The sequence below is a fragment of the Nelumbo lutea genome, chromosome 1, assembly GCF_056320005.1.
Source record: "Nelumbo lutea isolate HS-2025 chromosome 1, American lotus-T2T, whole genome shotgun sequence".
NCBI lineage: Eukaryota > Viridiplantae > Streptophyta > Magnoliopsida > Proteales > Nelumbonaceae > Nelumbo > Nelumbo lutea.
The window spans coordinates 207,172,062-207,198,333 of NC_142684.1; the positions used below are offsets into that span (position 1 = coordinate 207,172,062).

The 26,272-nt window shown below is 43.2% G+C and overlaps 1 long non-coding RNA gene across 1 annotated transcript; it reads left to right on the plus strand.

Moving 5' to 3' along the window:
* Positions 1–4,165: 4,165 nt before the first annotated feature.
* On the plus strand, positions 4,166–24,115 carry LOC148880622 (uncharacterized). Its single transcript, XR_016105686.1, has 4 exons — positions 4,166–4,252; positions 9,824–9,897; positions 22,371–22,505; positions 23,897–24,115. It is a non-coding gene; the product is annotated as an uncharacterized LOC148880622 (long non-coding RNA).
* The last annotated feature ends 2,157 nt before the right edge of the window (positions 24,116–26,272 follow it).

Sequence of the window (26,272 nt, forward strand, 5' to 3'; positions counted from 1 at the left end):
CCTCTCTTGTCAGGCAGTGTATGATCATTAAGGGCTGAGAGGTAAAGTGTAAGACCATTGAGGATAATACCTGATGGGCTAATCTTGCATCTGCCCACAGTCCCTGGGTGTTACAATGTGGCTTGGCCCAAGGACCACTTAGGGTAAGTGTTGGGCCCATAGAGCCCATTTGACAGGTTTCAGGGGGTGCACTATCTTTAACAGTGTATTCGGCCAGGCCTTGTAACAAAGGCTGGGCCGAACCCATGTGGTTGATGTGTAGATCAATGCTTGGGTCCCATGCCATACAAGGAAGCCCAACTGGGCAGCAGTTAGGAAGGTTGAGTGACCACATAAGTTTAATGGGCCTAAAACCCATTTCGAACTGGGCTATTTATTTAGTTAATTAAAGGGGCGAATTCTGAGATGGATTAGCATATAGGATAGGGTCTTAATCCTATCCACTCAGAGAGTCCAGATCTGAATGTGATTCAGATCTAGAAACCTCCTAATGGGATTAGGATAAAGCTAATCTAATCTACAGATAGGATAAGGGTTTATCCTTATCACTAGAAGAGAAGGCTGATCCAAATATGATTTGGATAAGCACCTCCTAATGGGATTAGGACCTGATCTTTTAAGTTAACAAAAAGAAGGAGGGGGCGGCAGCCTTGAGAGAGACCAACAAGAAACACATCAGATCCTCTTTAGTGCTGAAATCAAGAAGAGAGAATTCTGCAGCCAGCGAATATTCTCTTGCCGCCTCCCTGCTCTTGTCACCCTGTTTGCCAGTTCGATCTCCAGCTGTGGGAGAAGTCAAGATTGGATCTTGACATCTGTTCTTTGATAAAGGATTGAAAAGGAAGTTGTGCTCACATTCCATTCTACTGTTTCTTGCGAAGGACAGAATTCTTGGGGAAGAACACTGCTGATTCCGCTCCATCATGCACTGCGCCATCTTCAGTGGGAGCAGTCTTTGGATCCTTCCTTGGGCGTGAACACCTTCATTGGGAGATATTACTTCTCTGTATCAGGTATTTTTCTCTCCCATTCCTTTTGGTTCAGATCTGGTTCAGTTTAAGGTTTAAGATTTATCCTTGAAAATATGATTTTCTAAATAGGGAATGTGATTCCCAGTTGAAGGGAGAAGAAAAATTTTTGAAATTCGCCCCTTATTCCGCAATCTTTGGGCGACCATGGGATGGATCTCTCATCCTTTCATGACCAGGCCGAGCTACATTGATTATTGAACTTCGTAGTTCTTTAGAGACCTACAAGGAATCAATGTCAGAGGACCCGGGGTGGCTAACCCAGCGAGGTCGCTCCGATGCTTAAGTTAGTAAACTGGTAGTAAATCACGAGCTAAAAATCATAAAATTATGAGAGATAGAATGTGCTTACTTGCCCCCCTATGTCATTGGGGTTGGTGCTTTTATATAGGCATTGTTTGACGTGGGTTTCACGCACCGCATCCAAGATTTCCGAGAGGTCACCTAAGTGGTCCGTGATTCCCAGAGGCAACCGCCATGCACGTTGACCACCCTCCGGAACGTTCGGTACGTGGGCCAAATTCCAAGGATCGTGGGAGTGTTGGGATATGCATGCCAAATTTGTCGGGCACGTCTCCCAGGTCGCCACCAGGACCTCAGTTAGGCCGGCACACCCTCGAGGGAGGTCGCTCCTTGTGTCGAGGTCACTTCGGCCAGTGACGAGGTGCTGCAGGTTGGCCCTGGATGAGGTGCTTCTAGCTGACCTGAGTCGTGGTTGAGGCTGCCAGGTCGGCGCCTGTGCCAGGTCGCCAATTCGGCGCTTGTGCCAAGTCGCTAGGTTGGGACACCATCATCTTAGCTAAGGTAAGTTGTCGCCTAAGTGGTTTCGAGTGTCACTTAGTTGTTCCAAGATGCCACATGTCACAATGTCATTGGAGGGCCAAATCCGCCCTCATCAGTATCATTTCCTCCATGTCAACCCATTTTTAGAAATAATTTTTTAGATTGTTTGGTATTGATTTTCAAGAGTGATTGTTTTTCATTGGCGCATTATAACAAATTCTTGCCCTTACCACGTAGGATGCCACCTCACCAACAAAAATCATAATCGCCTAAAAATCAAGGAATCACCAAATTCCGTGATCCCTTGCCCATGACGATTCCGGGGATCAATTTTTTGCTGATTTCCCAAAAATTGGCATAATTTGCCAACCAAACATGAAAAAACACTAATTCTTCCAATGCTTATGTGGATTTGATGTGGCATCTACTTCTAGGAAATCATCATTGATGCCAAGCATCACCTTGATCTATATGGCTCAATTTTTTCTGAGGATGACATGGCATCCAACATGGCATTGAATAGTAACTCTAATAAAAAAAACAGCCCTTAAAAATCAATATCAAATAGACTCAAAACTGGTTTTTGAATGAAAAAAAAAATGATAAGGAAGAATCAGCATTGATGCCAAATATCACCTAAAAATACATATGACAATACCTTGGAACTTTAGTTTTTATAATGTAACCTTCAATAAAAAAGACAATTTATTATGAAACAAGTGTTTTAACCATATTTATCTTATATGCTGTAGGAAACTTATCCCTTTAAACATAAAATATAACAAAATTTATAAGAAAAACAAGAGAACTCTATATTTATATATGATTGGCTATATGATCGGTTTGGGTCTTAATCGGTTATATTTATATAACAAAATTTATAAGAAAAGCAAGTGTTTTAACCACTTGAAGCATTTGTATAAATGGTGAAGAGACCACTGATAATCTTTGTTTCCACTGTGAGGCCACTATAGATTTGTAGTTAAATGCTAATTCATCGATTGAAAGTGAAATCTACAACTCTATTGGAATCACTGTGATTCTTCTTTTCTCTTGATCTGTATAGGATTTAGATAGAGGAAGATGCATTTACTATGATCAACTCTTTGTTGAAGGTCACCCCAAAACCTCCTTGACATATTAGGTCATTGATTACATATTGCAAATACATCATTTCGAACTCCTCCCATTGCTTATTTTGCTATACTCCACTCATTGGCGTATCGTGGACCCCTTATATGATGGCTTGTTTAATCCCATGTAAGCTTTGTTGAGCATGCTTTTTTTTTTCTTTACTATCTATTGACATCCCCCCCAAAAAAAGCCCCATGATTTCCAAAACTACTTAAATGCCTTGTAGAGCATTTAACCGTTAAGATTGAAGAAAACATTAAGGGCCTTTTGTTTGGCTTAATTTTGTTATAGGTTTCTCTTTACTCTGTTTATTTGTGATGCATATGAAGTAAAATGGAATAAAAAGCTAAATAACATAAAAGCCGGTACAAAAACAAACCCAAAATTTGCAAATTACTCATTTGCACTCCTATAAATTTGTGCTAGTACAAATGTGTTGTAAATCACACCACAAATAGTCCGAATTAAAAGAAAAGAAACAGGAGAAAAGAAGAATATTGAAGAGAGAGAAAGAGAAAAGTGATGCAATAAAGGGAAGAAGAAATGAGAATAGTTCAAAACAATTGCATGAGTGCCCTTAATAGCTGTTTGATGGAAGGTGATTTGACCCGACCTCGTAATAAGGGGACACGTGGATGTGACTCGGCATAGCCAGCTCGCTATAAAGTAGTACTCCACTACTCCGAGCTAGGGATCCTTTGAGCTGAAGTCATCCCGAGCTAAGAGCACCTCGGTACTCATCCTGAGCTAAGGACACCTCGGTGCTAGGTCGCGGCACCTATTCAGTTTGGGGTGTACGAACCTTAGCCCGAGAACATCAGTTCGAGGTAGAAACCAGCTCGGGTAAATTGATCTACCCTCAATGCAATCCCAAAAATCACTCCAACGGTTCCCGAATTCTGCGGGATCACGTCTCGCAACAACTAAGCACTATCTCCCCATCCAATTCGGGCGGAAGTGATTAGCCTTATCAACTTGATAATGTTATCTCCAGATAATACGGAAATGAACTCTATCATGGCAAACATCACGGAACTACTCCATAGAGCATGTGAGGAATCCATTATATAAAGGCCTCCCTCTTGGGGCACAAAGGTACACGCAATTGTTGCTTACTAGCTCTCTTGCTCTCTAATTACTCTCAGCTCGCATATATTGACTTAAGCATCGTAGCGACCTCACCAAGTAAGCACCCCTGGGTTCTCTGATTTTCTGTGCATATTCTACATGCCCGTCGTCTACAGGAAGCTAAGCCATCGCCAGCTAGGGGCAGCCAAATTGTGCAGCATCAGTGTCCATCACTACGGGTGAGAAAAAAAACCAAATTGACCAAAACCAAACCAAAAAATCGGTTAACCAAACCGGTCAATTTGGTTTCAATTAACCAATATAGAAAACCGGCAGTTAATTGAACTGACTGGTATACACATATTTCTATATTTTTTACATATTTATGTATATTATATTATATATATTTTATATATTATAAATTAATAAATATGCATTATATATATAAATATATATATATATATATTTATTTATTTATTTATAATATATTATATATTACTTGCTATTTAAAACATAAGATTATATATTCATAATTTTTTATTATATATTGACATATTTTTTTATAATATATATTGTAAAAATAAAATAAAAAAATGAAAAGCTAATGAACTAAATTGGCGATTAACTGAACCGGTCAACTGGTTAACCGAATGGTTTCGATTCGATTCCGATTACCAGTTTTCCAAAAACCGATAGTACCGGTTCGGTCTCAGTCAAAGACAACTTTGAATCCCCTCTTACAGACAAGATTTATTGAGACCAAGTTCTTTCTAATGTCATGAACATGAAGAACATTCAGGAGAGTCAATGTCTTTCTAGAGGTGAAGTTCAACTCTACACTACCTCTTCCAGCAACTTTGTACATGTTTGGTTTCCCATATGTACCTCCTGGCCATCAGTCACTTTTTCATATGTCTTGAACAAGGACTTGTCCTTGCAAACATGAATTGTGGCACTTGAATCAAACCACCATCTAGAAGACGATTCACCCATGTTGACTTTAGTAATCTTGGCCACTAGATTATCTTCTACCATGTTTGCAGACTTGGTTCCACCTTTCCGATGTTAGTAGATTCGGGCATAATGCCCCTTCTTTCCACAAATATAGCAAGATCCTTCCTTATTGCCGTTCTTCCTGAAGTTACCATCATTCTTCTTCACTTGTAATGCATGGTTAGTCTTCTTCGATCCGTTTTCCACAAAATTGACCTTAGAGTTTTGCAAATCGGCCAGGGTTTTATCCCTACTGTCTCTAATTCGATACTCTTATTCAATACGAAAGTGTTGCTGAATTTGCTCCAAGGTAAGTTTTTCAGCCTTGTGTAGGAGCTTCTTCCTGTAATCCTTCCAAAATGGTGGAAATTTGGCAATGATTGCTCCCACTTGGAAAGATTCAGGAATGATGATGTCAAGGGATTGAATTTTGTTTACTATCACCTGTAGTTCATGAACTTGCTCCAATATGGGTTTATGGTCGTTCATGGTGAAGTCAAAGTATTCTGCAATAAGATACTTATTCGTACCTGCTTCTTGCACATTGTATTTGAATTCCAGGGCCTTCTAGATTTCTTTTGGAGATGTAAGTTCCTTGTAGAAGTTGTAGATCCGGTCTGATAAGGCATTCGATATGTGTCCTCGGCACAAAAGTGAGTCATCTTCTCGTTTTGCTCTTTCCTTCTTTAGTTTTTTCTGAGTCTTTGTCAGTGGGTTCAGGAAGTAATTGCAGATTTGGGTCTAGCAGATAGTATAGTTTTAGTGTAATCAGAAAGAAGATCATCTTGTCTTGCCATCGGCTGAAATTTGCTCTATTGAACTAATCTAGTCAAACAAGATCTTGGTTCATCATCTTGATCGAAGTCATGCTTGCTTTCGCCTCCATTGCAGAATAACGTTCTAAAATTGTTTGAAAATGGGGTCACTGTAACTTTGGAGGAGAAGCTCTGAGGCGCGTCTGAAGACACTGTCTTTAGAACGTTATTTGCCCCTCACTCAGTTTCACTGAGTTTGCTGTTGGGTTACAAGCAAATCCGTTCCGAGGATACAACAAAGCCTTGGGCGAGAATCTGCAACCATCAAAGTTGAAGAATCTTCGAAGAAACCTTCTGTTAGACTGTAGCAGACCGGATTGAGAAAGAGAGAGAGAGAGAGAGAGAGAGAGAGAGAGAGAGAGAGAGAGAGAGAAAGTGGATTTCAAAAAAAGTAGTTTATGAAGAGGTATCAACCATCAAAGTTTGAAGTCTAATTCATGCTCATTAAATAGTTTATGAAGAGGTATGAAGAAAAGGTAGGTGGTAGTTCAGAGAAGGCACCTTGAATAGTCACAATTTCAAACATTTTGACTGTTTAAAAAGTAGTTAATAGTTAATGACTGTTAACTTTGAATTGTGCCTCTTGATCACACCTGATCAAATCGTCAACGGTGATCAACAATCAACATCGCACCAAAACCAAAGCTGCCATTCGTGAGCCACGCAGGTGTGCGTGAAGTGCGAGCAAAGTACGCCTCTAAAGCGCTTCATTGCGCTGCATACACGCTTGCACGTGCGTTTCAAGGTATCAAATCCCCATACTCTCCTCTACTATTTCTAATGAGTGTAAATCAGCTCCTCTACAAGTTCAAAACTGGGTTTTGTAAGAGAAAAACTAACTTTTGAATCAAGTGTGTAGGTGCAATTTCTCATGTAATTGACCAATAAAACTCATTGGATTTAATCTCTTATGAGATTAAAATCCAACACTCTCTCTTGGGTCTCTTTTCATCACTGCTACTGATGTTGGGTGAAGAGACGGGCTTTGTGATGAATGTTGGCTCATTGTCCTCGAGATTGAGGATGACAACCCTGTACTTGGTGTCGGGCGGTGGGTTGGTGGGCTTTGTTGTTTTCTCCTCAGTTTCATCTCCATTCCTTTAGCCAACACCGCCACTGCTTCATCGGATGCTTTCCTCCACTGCTCTGTCTACACCCTCAACTTCTTCTGGTGTTTCTAAATCACAACGGATATGTACCTACTGATCCACATGCTCCACTTCCCGCTTCAGATCTGATAGTGTTCCCAGTCCTCATCCAGTGTTTCTTTAGAGTGGATTCCTCCTCCATAACTAGAAAAGAAGCAGATCTTGCCTCCTTCGCCTTCTTTTTCAAGAGCCATGTCCAATTGCTTCTCCTTCTTTGTCAACTTCTCTTTAAGCAAGTTGATCTCATCAATCATCACAGTCGAGTTATCCAATGCTGGTTTCCTCATTGGGTTCATGGGTTTCCCCTGGAGGAGGAGAAGAGGTATGGTAGTGGAGAATTCCATCCCCTGAATCAGGTGGTAGCAGATGCAAGCAGAGTTGCACTTGTAGGTCCCATCTCCATCTCTCTCTGTATTTGTCTTTTCTTGGGGCTCTTTTCTCTCTCTATGTGTGTAGCTTTGCAAAGGTATAGGCATATGAGTTTCACGGTCTCATTCTTATAGAGGAGGAGTTTTACGGTGGCATAATGGCCACATTAGGGTGGTATTCAACGAAGGAGACGATGAACAATGGCGGTGAACAATAAAAAATTAGATAAAACTTAAGGGGCATTTGTGTCTTTTCCCATGACACTTAACAGTGAGTTAACTCCAGGTACTAGATTGTCGCAAAATGAAAGTTCGAGTATTAGATTGTCGCATTTTAAAGTTCAGGTACTAAATTGGCACTCGGCCTAAAGTACAGGGTACCTATTTGGAATTTTCCCTTAAATTTTCAAAACATGCACTTGATTATTGTTCCATAAATGAACAATAATACCATGCACTATTACTATAGTTTGAGATCATTTTGTAGAAATGGAGAAACAACAAATGGAAGAGAGAAACCTGACTCTCCATTTCATTTTGAAACCTAACCTGTTTCATTATAGAAAATGGCCTTGTAACCAAAGCCCATGTATTGCTCAACTCAAATCGCGAGATTTGCTATGCTACCAAAATCTGTCTCAATTGGGGTTTCAAAAGTGATTTTTGAAGTCTCTCTCTCCTTTTGTTTTTCCTTTTCTTCCATTTCCTTCTCCCATGCCTCTCTCTCCTTTCATGTTTTTTTTTTTTTTTTTTTTGCAAATCTATGTTACACTAGATGTGTGGATTCAGCTCATTTTTGCAAGAAGGTGGTCACACACACCGATTAGTTCCTATATATGGGAGGTAGAAATGCATATATTAAATTTTCCATAGGAAATAAATGTGGAGAAATGGCAGGGTGCTCAAGAACGTGTACTAGATTATTTATGAGGGTGGTGATTAAGTAGAGGTGTAAAACGGGTCGTGACATCCTCCCATGGGATAATTTGGAGAGTTGGATCGACATGGCCCATGGCCCAAGCCCGTACGGGCCCATGCCGTGTCATGTTGCAGGCCGAGTTGGACCGTGGACTGGGTCAAAGCTATTTATTTAAAAAATTGAAAAAAAAAACTTAAAATTTTAATTTTATATGAATTTTGATGTATACAATTGCTTATATATATAATAATTAAATAAATTAGTATAGTAAAATTGAAAACAATTGTTTATTTTATTAATATATTATACTATATATTATTATGTAATTATAATTTATATAATATTTTATATTTTATATTTTATACATAACAATATATAAATAATATATATAGGTTGTGTTGGGCCATGTCGGGTCGGGTCGTGGGTGGTACATTACGCTCGGTTGTGCCATGTCGGCTCAGCCTGCCGGCCTAAAACCCAAGCCCAACACAACCCACACGATCATGTCAGGCTTGACACGGCCCATGGGCCGTCGTGCCATTCCGAACTGGTCCAAATTCATGTCGGGTCGCAAGTGGCACATCACAATTTACACCTCTATGCTTACGTTGATGGGATAGGAAGGCTAAGTAGGTATTAATGAGTGGGGTTTTGCAATCGGTTTCATAGTTTGAAGAAGATGTCCCATGGTATTTTGACATGAATAGGTAAAATATATATATATATATATAGATATATATGATAGACACATTTTCACCCAAAAGGTTGAATTATTCGTTGGCTTCAAGTTTGTATTTTATTTATATTATCAATAAAAACAATTTTTCATTGTTAAACTTATTTTTCTTTAACATTGTTAAATAATATAAGGCTTAATGAAAGAATGAGAGTTGATACCCTAAATATGAAATTTAATGAGAGGGAATTGAATAAGGAGAAATGTAAAAGCCCAAATTAGATTTTGTGCCTCACAATTACAGAGAGAACAAATTAAAAAAAAAGAATATTCTAGTCAAGAACCTGATTTAATGAAGTATAATGGGAATTATTGCCTTAAATATAAGACTTAGGGCCCATTTGGCAAGTCTTTCCACTCGGTCTTCTATCTATTTAGAAGCTCGCAAGACCAAAAATCAATCTATTCCCGTTCAGTTTGCGCAAGATCTCGCTGCCAAAAGACATTGCGTCGAAAAGCCCGAAGAAGCCCAATTTGGGCTGATTTCAGGAAGCTATGATCATAGCTTCCTCTCGAAGATTCACCATACGTGGGCGACCGCTCACAGCACACAATTATGAACATTAAACCCTCGATGAAACCCCCCAAAACCCCTCTCTTTCGCACACCTGATGCCTCATGTCTCACAGGTTCTCTTCTTCCCCCTCTTCCTCCTCGACCTCCTTCCCCTTCTTCTTCTTCTTCTTCTTCTTCTTCTTCTTCTTCTTCGTCGTCGTCGTCGTCGTCGTCGTCGTCGTCGTTGTCGTCGTCGTCGTCGCCATCTTCTACTTCGTCTTTCTTCCATTGTCGCATCCACCACATTTCCACTAATAATTTTCCCCTCTTTTGCAGGAGATTACAACTCAATCGGTGCTCATTTTTCTTGTGGCATTGGTCGTCTGTCATTCAGCTAGTGGTTTGTGTAGGTACAACTCCCATCCCAATATGTATTGTTAGGGTTTATTTTTTTGAACATCCATTATTATTTGCATAGGTGCTTCTCAGATCATTGTTGTTTGCTATTTTATGGCGTCTGGTTACATCTCATATCATTGTTAGGGTTTTTTTGGAACATCCATTGTTGTTTGCATAGGTCCATCGTACACCATTGTTGTTTCCTATTTTATGGTGTTTGGTTACATCTCATATCATTGATATTTACATTAGGTTTTTTTTTGGAACATCCATTGTTGTTTGCCTATAGAATTGTTATGAGATCATTGATGCTTGCATTATGGTGTTGGTCATATCTCAGACCATGGTGATTTATCCAACTTTATACATGGCATTTGAAGGATGATGACTGACCCGACCTATGAAATGATGACATGTGGACCAGACTCAGCACAGGCAACAACTTAACATCATAGTCTGGCAACGACTAAGTAACGAGCCTGTAGGACAGCTTGCTATATCCTAGCTTAAAGAAGGGGGAGATCGCTGCAATGCGAGCTCCGGGTTCCTCGAGCTACCTCGAAGGGGATATCCCAAGACTACTTCAGCTCACGAGCTAAGGAAACTAGCTCGCTCTAGCCCCTAAGCCGGTGTCATTCCAAGGGACCAACTCTAATAAGGGTAATTCCGAAGTTTCCCTAAACTCGCTACAAAGTAGCTCACGAGGGAACAGCGCAAACGTTTCTCAGGAAGCTTCTATCTGACAAGCCGTACCATTTGGACTGCGCCACATCTCTTGGCTGATGGCACAGTCCCTGTCCTTTCGATAGTCTGCACCCACGTCTTTCAGCAGGCGGGGGCGTGCCTTCCATTTTAAGATGTGTCACTCATCTGAGCAAGAGGAGCGTTGCAACAATCACCTGCACAGCCTTGCCAGGTAATGGCTGTGGCAGGGGCCCAGTGGTAGTTACACCCGATTTGACAGTAACTCCCCTATAAAATCCCCTGGGGCAGAGGAGAAAGGCTCTCAGACTTTTGAATACTTCCGCACTCATATCCTCAACTTGAGTCTTTTACTTGCTCGCAAGCTAGTCTCTCGAGCACATTGATAAAGTGTGACCTACACTCTTACCTTTAAGCTTTGGAGTATTCCCACCAGGTAAATCCCCGGGAATCCTTCTCTCCATCTTCTCAGGTGTCATCCATTGCCAACAAGGACCCAGTCAGCAACCTGCTAGGAGTGCCCGGGTCGTGCCGCATCATTTGGCACCATCTGTGGGAAATGCTTCTAAAAGCCTTCCTCCAAGCTTTTACAGCACTTCTCTTCCAAAAAACTTAGCATTTTTCATGGCTTCTTCCAGCAATGCTGGACGTGGCAACAGCCAGAATGCTAGTGGGGAGCAGCCCCAGCTTCTAGCAATGCAAACGCATTGGACAGTTTACCGTCCCTCTCTCAGCGGACGGAGTTCCTAGTCTGAACGTGCCTCTTGCAAGGGCACCCGTTGTTGCTCCACTCCTTACTACAACCAGAGCAACCTTCACTGAACCCTCGGTTGTGCCCTTAGCAACCAAACCGAACCAACTGGAGGACATGGTGTAGTGCATGCGGTCCATGCAGTCTCAAATGCAACAATTTCAGCAGTTCTAGCTTTACCAGTAGCAAGTGCTGCACCAAGTCTCCCAGTACCAGTACCAACAACAATTTCCCTCAATACCTCAGGACCAGCAGCCGCTTCCTCCCCGACACCCAGCTGCAAAGCAGGCCAAGCTGTCCCACCGAGGTGAGCGATCTCGCAGGGGAGAGGTGTCCCAGGTCCAAGATCCTGTCAGGAGCCAAGCCTCTTCCCCTAGCAAGAAGGAAAGCCTGACAGCCCCCGCCTCCCGGCCTATGGGCAAGATTGGAGCCTCCCAGCCAACCAAGCCCGCGTCGCCACAACCCTCACAGTCCAAGCTCCCGCTCACAGAGAACCCATTTGAGGTCTTGGCCATGGATCTCAGACAAGGCCCTTCAGTCTAGAGTCATCACCGGTAGTCCAAGCCCATCGAGCTCGGAGACACCGAAGCGTCAAGTGCCAACGCCGAACCGGAAAAGCAGCAGCAGCGAAGATGCCGATGAGCCTGCCGCACCACATCCAGAGCCTCTCCCGAGCTCAGAAGGAAAGAGGAGGTATGCTCTGGCGAAGTAAGGGCTACCCCCCTCCTCTCAGTTCCTTCCTCGCTATCTTCTGAACTCCTTGTTGTCCCCATGCCAAGGGAGTCGCTCGTGGACGACTCCTCTAGATAAGTATAATGGGTCTTTCGATCCAAACGACCATGTGGACGCCTTCTAGTCCTAGATGCATCTGGCCAGAGCCAGCGAGCCATGCATGTGCGTGGCCTTCTCCACCAACTTCAAGGGAGTCGCCCGCACCTGGTACCGAAGCCTCGCGCCCGGCTTGGTAAGAAGTTGGGCGTAGTTTGTGCAAATTTTCACTTCTCACTTTGTCACCAGCAAGAGGTGCCCGCGAACCCAAGAGAGCCTCCTCAGCATAGTGCAGAAAGAAGGGGATTCCATCCAGAGCTACATCAAGCGATTCAATGACGCTTGTTTGTAGATACCCGACCTAGATCCCGTAGTTCGCCTCACGACAGCCAAGCGAGGTATCACTCATAAGGAGTTCAAGTGGCACGTGGTTGTCAACCAACCCAAAACCACGACCGAGTTCCTTATGCTCGCAGATCGGTTCATTGGGACTGATGAAGAGATCAACTAGAGGGGTAAACCGGCCCTAGAAAAAAGGAAGAGGGAGTCGGAGCCCCCATCCTAAAGCGACAACAAGAAGAAGAAGGATGTAGCTCGGGGGGCAAGGCTAGTCCAACCCACCCGGGCCTCAACAACAAAAAGGGACTACACAACCCTCAACACCAAACGGGTCGAGATCCTCATGGCGATCAAGGACGCCCCGTATGTGAAGTGGCCACCTCGGCTGAGGGCCGACCCTAACACCCGAAATAAAATTTTGTATTGTAGTTTTCGAAAAGATCACGATCATAGTACCGAAAGTTGTAAAAACCTCCACGATGAGATATAAGAGCTCATCCGTCGCGGATATTTGCGAAATTTTGTACAAAGTAATAATAGTAATAATAATAATAAAGCAGGTCGACAAGGGGAGCAAGGCAGAGACACCCCCGAATCAAGCCGACAAGCAAAGCAACTGTAGAAGCCGCCCTCGGAGAGAGACCAGTTCGGGGGATCATCAACGTCATAGTCAGAGGATCGATTGTGGCGGGGTGCACTTCACCAGTAGCTCGTGCGTCAACTCATGAGTTCAGCAGGGAAGAGCAGAACCCTCCAAAACAACCAAGAACAGAAGACCCCATCTTCTTCACAGAGGACGATGCGCGCGGGGTCTACTACTCGCATGACGACACGCTCGTCATAAAGATGAGGCAATGACTTTGAAGTCAAGCGAGTCCTCATTGATTCAGGCAATTCGGCAGACATTCTCTTTAAAACGGCTTTCGACAAACTCCAACTTCAGGAGAGTGACCTAAAGCCCGCAAGCACTCCCCTGGTCGGCTTCAACAGAGAGGAAGTTCGGCCCCTAGGAAGAGTGACAGCACCTGTGGAAGTCGGCACCTGACCTATTATTGTAAGGCTCAGCCATGAATTCTTGGGGGTCATGACCCCCTCCCCATATAACGCCATAGTAGGTTGGCTGATTACCCATGCCTTATGGGCTGTGGTGTCCACCTACTACTTGGTCATGAAGTTCCCCACGGACTTCGGTATCGAGGTAGCACGAGGTGACCAGCTTGAGTCCCGCAAGTGCTACGTTGCCGCCCTCAAAGGAAAAGCTAAGGTGGCCGATGATCTCGAGCTGGAGCGGCCTACGGAGCAGGGCAAGGAGCGAGCTGCACCCACGGAGGAGACTGTCTTCGTTCTGACCTTAGAAGAGGACCCTACCCAAATGCTTCAAATCGGCGCTTCCATCAAGGAGCCTCTGTGGTCCGAACTGGTACGCTTTTTACTTAAGAATTTAGATGTTTTTGCTTGGTTCGCGATAGAAATGCCCGGCATAGACCCCAGCATTATAACTCATAAGCTTAACACTGATCTTGTAGTTAGGCCCGTTAAGCAAAAGAAATGCAACCTAGCCCCAGAGTGGTGGAGGGCAATCGACGAGGATGGTCATTATCCGAGTTGGATGGCCAACCTCGTCCTGGTGAAAAAGGCTAACGGTAGATGGCGCATGTGCGTTGACTACACCGACCTGAACTGAGCTTGCCCAAAGAACTACTTCCCACTCCCCAGGATTGATCGCCTAGTGGATGTGACCTCGGGGCATGAGTTGCTGAGCTTTCTAGACGCATATTCGGGCTACAACCAAATTAGGATGGACCTAGTAGGCGAGGAGAAGACTACCTTCATAACCGAGCTCGGCCTGTATTGTTACAAGGTCATGCCCTTCCGGTTAAAAAATGCCGGGGCGACCTTCCAAAGACTTGTAAATAAACTGTTTGAGCCATTAATTGGCCAAAAGGTGGAATATTATGTACATGACATGGTCATCAAAACCCGACTTTCCTGTGATTTAATACAAGACTAGAACTTTGTTTTTGAAATTCTGCGTAAATTCAATATGAAGTTGAACCCGAATAAGTGTGTCTTTGAAGTCACTTCGGGTAAATTCTTATGGTATATTGTGAACCAGCACAGCATCGAGGCCAACCCGGACAAGATAAAGGCCATCTTAGATATGAGACCACCTCGAAAAGTGAAGGAGGTTCAGAGGTTGAATGGCAGGATAGCCGCTCTGGGCTGCTTCATGTCCAAATCGGTAGACCATTGCCTGCCTTTCTTTAAGGCAATGAAAAGCAAAGGATTTGAATGGACTCAAGACTGCCAACTCGCGTTTGACGAGGTCAAAAGGTACCTCGCCAGTATTCCGATTTTAACCCGGCCCGAAGAGGGCGATGTTTTAGAGCTATACCTTTCGGCCAGCGATGAAGTGGTCAACTCGGTACTAATAAAGGAAGTAGACCGAGTCCAACGGCCTATCTACTACGTTAGTAAAGGGAGCAGAGACGAGATATCCGGAGATAGAAAAATTGGCCTACACACTGGTTATCATAGCCTGAAAGCTTCGCCTTTACTTCCAAGCTCATACTGTTATCATCCTCACCAACAAACCTCTGAGGCAGGTCTTGCTCAAGCCCGAGGTCTCCGGTTGACTGACGAAGTGGTCCATTGAACTCAGCGAGTATGATCTTCGATATAAGCTGCGAACTGCTATAAAGGCCCAAGCCTTAGCGGATTTCATTGTAGAGTGCACTTTCAGCTCTGAAGTCCCTAGGCTGATTGAGTACGAGGCCCCCTAGTCTGAACGAGCTTGGAGCTCCCAGGTCAGTTGAGTCCGAGTGCCGTGAGGTAGTAGCTAGTGCGGCATTTCTCCCAATGAGGCCAAGCTTGAACTGGGATGAAGAGCCATGGATCCTTCACGTGGATGGCTCCTCCAACCAGTAGGGTAGCGGAGCCAGGATAATTCTGCACGACCCAAGTGGCACAAAGTTGGAGTACACACTATGCTTTGAGTTCGCAACATCCAACAATGAAGCAGAGTACGAAGCGCTGATAGCCGGGCTAGCCTTAGCCAAAGAAGTGGAAGCCAAACACATCATCATCTGCAGTGACTCCCAGCTCGTAGTCAACCAAGTCATAAACGAATATGAAGCCCGCAAACCGACTATGGTCGCTTACCTAGCAAAAGTATAGGATGCTCTGCTCAACTTCCAATCATACTTCATCAGGAAAATCCCAAGGTCGGAGAACATTGAGGCCGATGCCCTGTCCCGGTTGGCCAGCACCAGCGAAAACACCATGAGGACCGTGTACATAGAGGACATGCCTCGGCCTAGCATTCTTGGGGTGCAGAGGAGGTCGCTCCTGTCATTCAAGCAAAGCCAAGCTAGATCGACCCACTTGTGAGCTTCCTACTACACAGGACCCTCCCTGCAGACCGCAATGCTGCCTGAAGGGTAGAGCGTCAGGCGGCCAAATATGTCATAATAGACGAATGGTTGTATCCTACACGTTCCCCTACCTGCGCTGCCTGTGACCTTCCAAAGCCGAGCTCGTACTTTGCAACACTCATGAAGGTCTGTGCGGCGGACACTTGGGGGGCAGGGCCCTCGCCCAAAAAGCACTACGACAAGGGTACTACTGGCCGACAATGAAAGCAGCCGCCACCAAACTCGGCAGGAAATGCGACAAGTGCCAGAAGCACGCCAACATCCATCATCAGCCCGCTGCCGACCTCAAATACCTCACCAACTCGTGGCCTTTTGCACAATGGGGTATCGACATACTTGGGTCGTTCCTACCAGCGACAGGCCAGTGGAAGTTCCTAATGGTATCAGTGGATTATTTCACTAAGTAGGTAGAAGTTGAACCCCTTGTAACAATCACAGCCCGAAACGTCTAGAACTTCTTTTGGAAGAACATAGTGTGCCACTTTGGTTTACCTCGAGTGCTAATCTCTAACAACGGAAAGCAGTTCGATGACATAAAATTCCAGAACTGGTGCCAAGACATGGGGATATGATAGAACTTCACTTCGGTCGCACACCCTCAAGCGAATGGTCAAGCAGAGGTTACGAACAGAGCTATTCTTCGTGGACTGAAAGTGGGCCTAGATCGATTTACAGGATTGTGGGCAGATGAACTACCCAGTGTTTTATGGGCCTACCGAACTACAGAAAAGACCGCCATAGGAGAAACTCCCTTCAACCTCACCTATGACACCGAAGCAATCATAGTTGAAATCGAGATTCCCTTGTTACAACTAGAAGCCTACGATGTTAAGACAAATGAAGACGAGCTATGTACCAACCTCGACCTACTCGATGAAGTAAGGGACCTCGCATATATCAAGACTGCAGCTTACCAACAAAGAGTAGCCCAATACTATAACGCCAGGGTCAAGAAGCGGAACCTCCGCATTGGTGACCTGGTCCTTCGGAAATTTATGGTACCTGAGCCCAGCGTTGGCAAACTCGAACCGAATTGGAAAGGACCCTACCGAGTGAAATGAGTCCTCGGGGAAGGAACATATGAGCTCGAGACCCTCAAAGGGAAACAAGTACCTCAGGCATGGAATATTATTACCTATAACTACCGAGTAGACCACGAGTCACTTCTAGAGCCTAAGGGCCAAAAAAGCCGAGCTAACACAACCTCGGCACAATGAGACTCAGTTGCCTCTATGGCACGGGTGAACTACTGAGTAGACCATGAGTCATTCCTGGAGCCTAAGAACCAGGATGCCGAGCTAACATGACCTCGGCGCAATAAGACCCAATCCTCCGGAGAGTCAGACTCCTCTTCCTCCGCCTGGTCCGCCGTCTCGGGAGACATGCCCTTCATAGTGATTCCGTCATGGTTAAGCCTAGAGAATTTCTTCCGAACCAACCACCGACAGAGCTTAAACCTGGAGCTTACGAACTTGAGTCATACTCTACCTGAAGGTCCTGATATTCCTGGGAGTCTTTGAAGTCCCAGACCGCCTTCTCTTTCTCGGCCTCCACCATGTTGTCGAAGTTCCGAGTCCAGTCCAGAAGAGTGGACTCCAAGTCCCAAACCTATTGGCGAAGGAGCTCCCTCTCCGCTGCCACCCTTGACTCCTCCTCCTTGTAGTGCATGCTCTCTTCAGAAAGCCTGGCAATCTACGCCTCCTGGTCTCGGACGAGCAGCGCATGGGACTCACTCCCCTTGCGAGTGTGAAGGAGCTCGCCCCGAGTCCGGTTGAGCTCACCCTGGAGCTTCTGAATGTTGACCTTCTGGTTACGAGCATCGCAAGAGTGGACGTGCATCTGGAGGGCCATGACATGTATGGCGGTGTTCACCTTCCAACAAGAGACCGGAGTCAAAGAACAACAAAAGGAAGCGAAGGACAAAGGAGAAGAGAAGGATCACTTACCACCATACAGTGAGAGGCGGCAAGCACGGCAAGGTCCTCGGACTCCATCGCTCCCCATTTAGCGACCTTCTCATTGCAGATCACTTTCCGGCTCCTCCGACGAGCCACAACAAAGTTGTTTACGCCCTCCCAATTCACCACTAGGAGTCGCGGATAGGGAAACGACCGAGAAGGACCTAGGGGGAATACCTCCTACTGCGGGAGCTTGCCCTCCTCGAGGCTGGCCCCGCCGGCACCTTCTTCGGATGGGGGTGGCGGAACTTCTGGCGGCAGGGAGGTGAAGCCTGGCTCGGCATACTCGAACTCGGTACCCCCAAGGGGGGAGTCTGGTCGAGCGTGACCTCTTCACTTTGCGCCTCTTGTTGCTTGAAAGAAGACGGCGCGAGTCAACACCAAACATGATGGCTGTCAAGAAGAAACCATAAGGTATTAGTTCGGTAAGAACAAAGTAAAGAGGCAACCTACCCTGGCTCAGGCCGGCTTGCACGAGCTTCTCCTCAGTCAAGTAATCTGAACAGAGGAAGCCAACTGATGCCCAAGACAATATCGTTTTTTGAGTGTCAGGGTCCAGCTCGACCCCGGAGTCTTGGATGGCGCCCCTCCAAGAAGTAGGGAAAGGCCACCCTTCAAGGTTGTGGACCAAAAAGTAATCTCGCTTCCAGGTGGGAATTTTATTCGGAAGCTTGTATGAGAGCTTGTAGCCATGGCGGGGAGAGAAGTAGTAGAGACATCTCTCTGGTGGAGCCCCGGGAGTGGCATTCTTTATGTAGAGGATATCAGAAAAAATGTCGAGGTTCAAAGGAAGACAGTATTCACAACACAAGGATATAGTCCCAACCATGTTCCGAATGGCGTTGGGATGAAGCTTATCGATAGTGACGTTAAAGTGGTTTAGCACTTCCACTCTCAAGGGGTGCAAGGGGAGATGTAGGCCAGCCTTGAGCTACTCCTGATAGATAACTATCTCATTGGGACCGTGCTCCCATGGAAAGTTACCGGTGGGAAGGCAGTAAACAAGGTCCCTGGGGAGGTGGAAATAGCTGATTAGAGACCTAAGTCTCCCCTTTGTCATAGAGGAAGTGCCGAAAGTATTAGGCTCCCTTCCCCAGGAAGTGGAGGCTAAGTCATCAGAGGTCTCCTGGGCCCCCGATACCTATTCCCAGGCTCCCACCGAGCTCGAGGGAGCATCATTACCCTAGTCACCACCCCGGTGGCAACTATGGTACGGGTACCCAGACATGACAGATAGTGATGGAGACTCACCGAAAAGAACGGGACAAAGTGAGGAACTCGAGTAGACTTGAGAGATGTGCGACCTCAGAACCCAAAGATAGCAAAATGGCGTAAGAAAATGAGACCCAGAGGGCCCTCCTATTTATAGTCTCCACACCTACGAATCAATGGCCCAAATTAAGGTAGATCCAACGGTTCCCAGACGTATTGTTTGCACGCCTCCTGAAACTGAAAAGCGATTGGCTACACGTCTCCCACGATCGAGGTAGTGACGGCTGCATGACATCTGGAGTTAAGTGCCACTCCAACACGTTTTCAGAATCCGGAAAGTTAGAAAATCTCCCAATTTCTGCGAACGCATTTAATGTGAGCAGTCAATCAAGTTTGAATCTCGGTCAAATCACTCCATCACACTTCATGAACTCCTTGCGCTAAGGCAATGCTCCCAGCTCAAGGAGTGGGGGGCAATAGATGGAGGATGATTTGACCTGACCTATGAAATGATGACATGTGGACCTGACTCAGCACGAGCAACAACTTAACATCATAGTCTGGCAACGACTAAGTAATGAGCCTGTAGGATAGCTCGCTATATCCTAGCTTAAAGAAGGGGTAGCTCGCTGCAATGCGAGCTCCGGGTTCCCCGAGCTACCCTGAAGGGGATATCCCAAGTCTACTTCAGCTCGTGAGCTAAGGAAACTAGCTCGCTCCAGCCCCTAAGCCGGTGTCATCCCAAGCGACTAGGAGCTAGTTTCCTTAGCTCACGAGCTGAGGGGCTAGAGCGAGCTAGTTTCCTTAGCCCGTTTCCTTAGTTCGCGAGCTGAAGCGAGCGCAAACGTTTCTCAAGAAGCTTCTATCTGACAAGCCGTACCATTTGGACTGCACCACATCTCTTGATTGATGGCACAGTCCCTGTCCTTTCGACAGTCTGCAACCACGTCTTTCAGTAGGTGGGGGCGTGCCTTCCCTTTTAAGACGTGTCACTCATCCGAGCAAGAGTAGTGTTGCAACGATCACCTGCGCAGCCCTGCCAGGTAACGGCTGCGGCAGGGGCCCAATGGCGGTTACACCCGATTTGACAGTAACTCCCCTATAAAAGCCCATGGGGCAAAGGACAAAGGACAAAGGCTCTCAGACTTTTGAATACTTCCACAGTCATATCCTCAACCTGAGTCTTTTACTTGCTCGCGAGTTAGTCTCTCGAGCACATTGATAAAGCGCGACCTACACTCTTAGCTTTCGCACTCTCTTTTTTCTCCTTCCCCAACGTTCTGACTTAAGCTTTGGAGTATTCCCATCGGGTAAATCCCTAGGAATCCTTCTCTCCATCTTCTTAGGTATCGTCCGTTGCCAGCAAGGAGCCAGTCAGCAGCCGGTTAGGAGTGCCCGGATTGTGCCGCATCAGCATTTTATCATCAAATGATGGTTAGTGATTGTTATGAGATCCATGACAACACAGTTGTATGGAATTCTTGGGATCTACTTTAATCAAGATTTTTTGTAGATAATACAATACACTACCTTTTTTTCTTAAATAAGCCTTGGATTTAGGGAAACATATGAGGTTTTTGAAGCAGAAGTTTACAAGCTGTAGATGTTTGGATATTCCGGATCATGCCGCATCAGCATTTTATCATCAAATGATGGTTAGTGAATGTTATGAGATCCATGACAACACAGTTGTATGGAATTCTTGGGATCTACTTTAATCTCGATTTTTTGTAGATAATACAATACACTACCTTTTTTTCTTAAATAAACCTTGGATTTAGGGAAACATATGAGGTTTTTGAAGCAGAAGTTTATAAGCTGTAGATGTTAGGATATTTATTTCTTTATGTAAGGATGAATGGTAGATCTATTGGTATGTTACCTAGGTGGGGGAGTGGGTTTCATTGGTGGTGTGAGTTCTATTTTTATGACTTGTTCTGTTTGGTCGGGGAGAGGAGAAATGGGTGATTTAGTGATGGGTGTTTAAATTTGGGTGCTCTTGGGGATCTCATTGTATAAAGTGATATTTGATCACCTGAAGCATTATGGGTTGAGGAAAGATGTCACACACTTTCATCAGTCTTCCCTCCGTGCTTTTGAATTCCTTTAAAAGAAACAGAGTCAGATGAGTAAATCATCTATTCATACTCAAGTGGATACTGAAAGAATCATTTTTTTCATTTGTTTTTTTTTTTTTGTTTGTACTCATTGCTTATATCCAATTTAATTACTATTGTCTCCTATTGACAGACTACTCTGACTAAACTGAACTCAAATTATCTGTTAATGCACGTGAACCCCAAGCTGAGTAATACTAAGTAATTACATTCCATCACTTTCCATGCTTGTGGTTGTACTTGCTGACCCAACCAATGAACAAATAGTACTAAGAATATCCACTGCAAACTCTTGTGATGTCTTCGACAATGATACTTCTACATTAGACATGGCCTTCTTGGCAAAACTAATTTAAACCCCAATATGTCTAAAATCTCTTTACCCTTAGGGGATTAAACCCTTAGAATGTCTTCAACAATGATAAATTTACAACTACCTTCTTAATGGTTTAAGCCCCAATATGTCTAACACCTCTTTACCCTTGCTTTGGCCAGTCCATCAATAAGACTTTTGCCAGAGTTTGGTGTCAAATTGTACCTAGTACCCAACTCCAATGCCAACTCAGTAATCAAGAAAACCCATTTGAGAGAGAGAGAGGGAGGGAGGGAGGGAGAGAGATGACATTTTTGTATCAATTTGATGCATGGGGACTAGTTGGATGACAGCTTGATGAACAAGGACTATCTATTTCTCCGATAACCTCTCAGATTTTGGGCTAGATTGATAAAACAACAACACAAGATTGATTATTTTTAGACACATCAGTGTACATGACTGTACTATAAAACTATCTTCCATAAAATTTTCGTTTCTTAAGTAATAAATGCTCCCATTTTTTTTGGGTGAGATGGGAAACTGGGAAGCAAGCTTGGCTGAAGTTCTAATACTAGGATCATGATGACTGTTAGATCCAACATAATTTTCATACTATTTAGCAATGAATAAATTTATAATTATATATATTAAACGAAAGGATTAACAACTTATTACCTGATTTAAGTGCTTCCCTGCATCCTCCCCTAGAATTTGATCTAGTGCAAGAAGTGAGCCAATAACAACTACTTGTCTTTGACTACTTTTTGGAAGAAAACATTCACACAAGCTTCATCCTTTGCAAGCATTGCATCTTAAGAGTCAAATTTCACCATCAACAAGCATGTGTTTGTTTTATTCTATGACTTTCTTTATTGCTTTGTTATTAGGTGTATGGGTTGTACATATTGGTTAATGTGGGCTGTACCGGCAATTTTCTGAATCTATCGAAGTACCATTGTTATTGCTTACAAGATCATAAATTCTATCCACTTATGAACATTCAAGGAGAATAGCTACTTCAGGTGACTCATACAACCATCAAAGATTTTATTTTGTATTTTGTTGATTGGAAAAATGTGATCGAATGTCAATACCATTACAATGTGTATCTCAACCATCTCTTGTATATTCTTCTGGAAATTTTCAACAATATTGTGTCAGTAGCCGAAAGTTTATTTCATGATGATTAGATGGCGACTAGTGTAACTAATACGTCATTTGAAAATGCCCCACCTACACAAGAAAATGTTTTCATAGATTTACTTGTACAACAAGTCTAGAGTAGGGGGATGGTAGCAGGTTGTTTTAAACTAACTGCTTGGAAAGAGGTGAGACAAAGCTTTTTTCACACAATTTGGGTTGAAGTTCAATACAAAATCATTTAATAACAAGATATAGGACTTAAAGAGTAGATAAAAGGAGTTTACAAAGTTAAGGTATGGGCAAATTGGATTTGATTGGGATGAAGAGAAGCAAGTGGTTGTAGCCTCACTAGAGACAGGTAATAACTATTTATCGGTATTTGCCAAACATATGTGATTTTTATTTAAATTCAATACATTACATATAAATTGATTGGTGTCCCAATGTCTATTTTTATAGCTAATCCCAAGGCCAAAATGTTTCGTACTGTGGGTTGCCCGGAGTATAACAACCTAGAGGTCATATTTGGGGGAACAACACCCACTAGAAGGTTTTCAACATCATTGGCACGAGGCATAGAGTCCCCACCCCGAGATGAGGGTAACATCTCAACTGACCCACCTGTTGATGAGACCCAACAACCACCAATAGGAGTTGATGAACGAAGAAATTGTGACACTGACAAGATTTTGGCTATAAGTACCAAAACTCCACTTAGGAAGAGACCATTCGAGTTTTGTGAAACAATTGTTGATTAGGCTACATCAGCTGATAAGAGGTTTGATAGGATGGTTGAGGCAATAAATGGATTGCGAACAAGGGTAGAGAGTCCAACATCCATGTCTTGTGTGCTAGTAGAGGTCAACACCATTAAAGGGTTTGACCATAATGACTATGTCAAGATATATGAGGTTTTCCATGACTTAGATGCGAGAGAGTTTTTTATGAATATGCCCCCCACCCTTGGGAAGAGTTAGGTGATGAGTGCCATAGGTCATTGAATGGTGGTTGTCTTACTTTGATAAAGTTGACTGGTAGTTTTTGTTTTGTTTTTGTTTTTTTTTTTGTGAGGAATCGGTTGTTTAGATGGTTAACCTTGAAACACATATGAATTGATGGTTTGGTTTTTATTTATTTTTTATGGAAAATGGATGGTTTGATAGATACATATTGTGAAGACAGGTTTATATATATATTTTTGCCATCTTTTTTATTATTTTGCTATGGTTATAATTACATGTTGAATGGATGTAGATGTTGGTGAATGCAGGTTTTAGGTACATGGTGAATGGATGGATTTGGGGAGAGATGTATGATGAATGTAGTTTTATTTGTTTTTATTTGTTTTTATTTGTATGCTTTTTTTCCTTGATGGTTACACTTGACATAGGCACATGGTGAATGGATGGATTTGAGGAGAGATGTATGATGAATGCATATGTATTTACTCTTATTTGTATGTTTTTTTCCTTGATGGTTACACTTGACATATGTACATGGTGTATGGATGAGTTGGGTAGATATGTATGGCTAGGTGTTATATGCTTGAGACAATATTATGGGCTTGAGGCAGGTGGATGATTAATGAATGGTTGGGTATACTTTTATGCCTATTTTTTTCCCATATGCACCATCAAAGAGATGGTATTGAATGCTATGAGAAACATGTGTCTAATTGTCATGATGTAGATGTCAATGTATGCTTATCGGTTACCACCATAAGCATTTGTCATTTGACATCATGATCCAACCTTGATATGTATATTATAGTCAATCATTATTCATATGCCATATCAAAATGGTTGACAACCCAACCAGTATGGCATTGCTTTTAACAATTATAATTGCTGCAATTGATGGTGAAGAGCAACAAATGATGATAAATGTTCTCATTGCAATAGAATTGGAGAAAGAACATATGTCAATCCTTAAGACACCCTACCATGATGACATACTGATAAGGTCAAAATATTTAAAGAATGTCATATACAGTGGTGGCATTAGATGCTTGGATATGTTCAGAGTGACACCAACAATGTTTCTTAGATTAGTAGCCTCATTGAGATAGAGAGGGTTAGTGAAAGACAGTCAGTATGTATCAATTGATGAGCAAGTTGTGATTCTATTGCAAGTGATAGAGTACAACAAATCAAATCGAGGTATTTCATACCTTTTTCAACATTCTAGTGAAATAATTTCACAACACTTTAATAGTGCTTTGTTCCATCCCAAGTTCTCAATAATCTGATGTATTTTTCATGGTTTGAGGTAAATCATTTTAATTGTTAGATGTTTTACTTCTCTTTGAACCACTACAATAAAACTTTTGCATTTCTCCCTCTCTTTTGTAGAACTGTGTTGGTGCTATAGATGGTACACATGTCCATGTATGTGTTCCAGCTAGTGAACAAGTGTCATTTAGGGAACGCAAATCAATCACCACCCAGAATGTGATGTGTGCATGTTCATTTGACATGCTATTCACTTTCACTGTAGCAGGACGGGAGGGTGCTGCTCATGATTTAAGGGTATTTTTGGAATCAATTCAAAACCCAGATAACAGGTTTCCTCTACCACCAGAAGGTCAGTAAAACAACCATAACTAATTATGATTGTATTAAAGTCACCAGTACACTAATAAATATGATTGCATTTTCGTGTAGGAAAGTATTATGCTGTTGATTCGATTTAGACAAATATGCCTGAATTTCTATCTCCATACTAATATGAGAGATACCACCTGGGAGACTTTCAAGGGAGAGGTGGTCATCAAAGGAATGACAAATAATACTTTAATTATGTGCATTCTTCATTGAGGAATGTCATGGAGCGGTGTTTTGGAGTTTTGAAAGTACGTTTCCCAATTTTGAAGTTGATGCCTCCCTACCAAATTCATAAGCAAATTAGGTTGTATTTGCTTGTTGTGTACTGCACAATTTCATCCTATGTCACGGATAAAGGATCCGTATTGGAATGGGTTCCTACAAGAGGATGTTCCTGTTGAAGGAGAGGGAGGGATGTTTCATAGTGTAGCACATACTCCTATTGACATTGGGTCATAGGCCACTAGACGGATGGAATAAGTTAGAGATAAAATCATGTTCAAGATGGCTAATCACTACAACCTATGTGTTGATTGTAATCAACCAAGAAATAGGAGACAATTTACATAACTTGTGTCGGTTTTGATTTGATATTTGGACTGTTTGTTTTCTCTTTGAACTTGCATGTGTACTTCCCATTGTTTGTTTTAGTTTGAACTTATATGTGTACTGTCTTGGTTGTTATTTGTTTGTATTTGTTAATGTTCGGATGGTATTAATTAATTGTATTTGTGGAATGACAGTATTCATAAGGGACCTATTTGTGCATGCATACGAGGATGTATAGGGTTATTCATGGGAAAAGCCGAAAAAAAAATTATGAAAGATGGTTTTATAAGTGCCCTAGTGGTGAGGTACGAAACCAACAAATCAATATTTGTGAGCCATATTACTTAATATGAAAAATGAGTAATGTGTAATCACTTTTTTTGCTATTATTATATTTCAGCTACATGATTATGACTTCATGTGGATGGATAATCATACATTAGACAAACCTCAAGTGTAGATCATTGAACAACATAACAATGCTCATGACAATG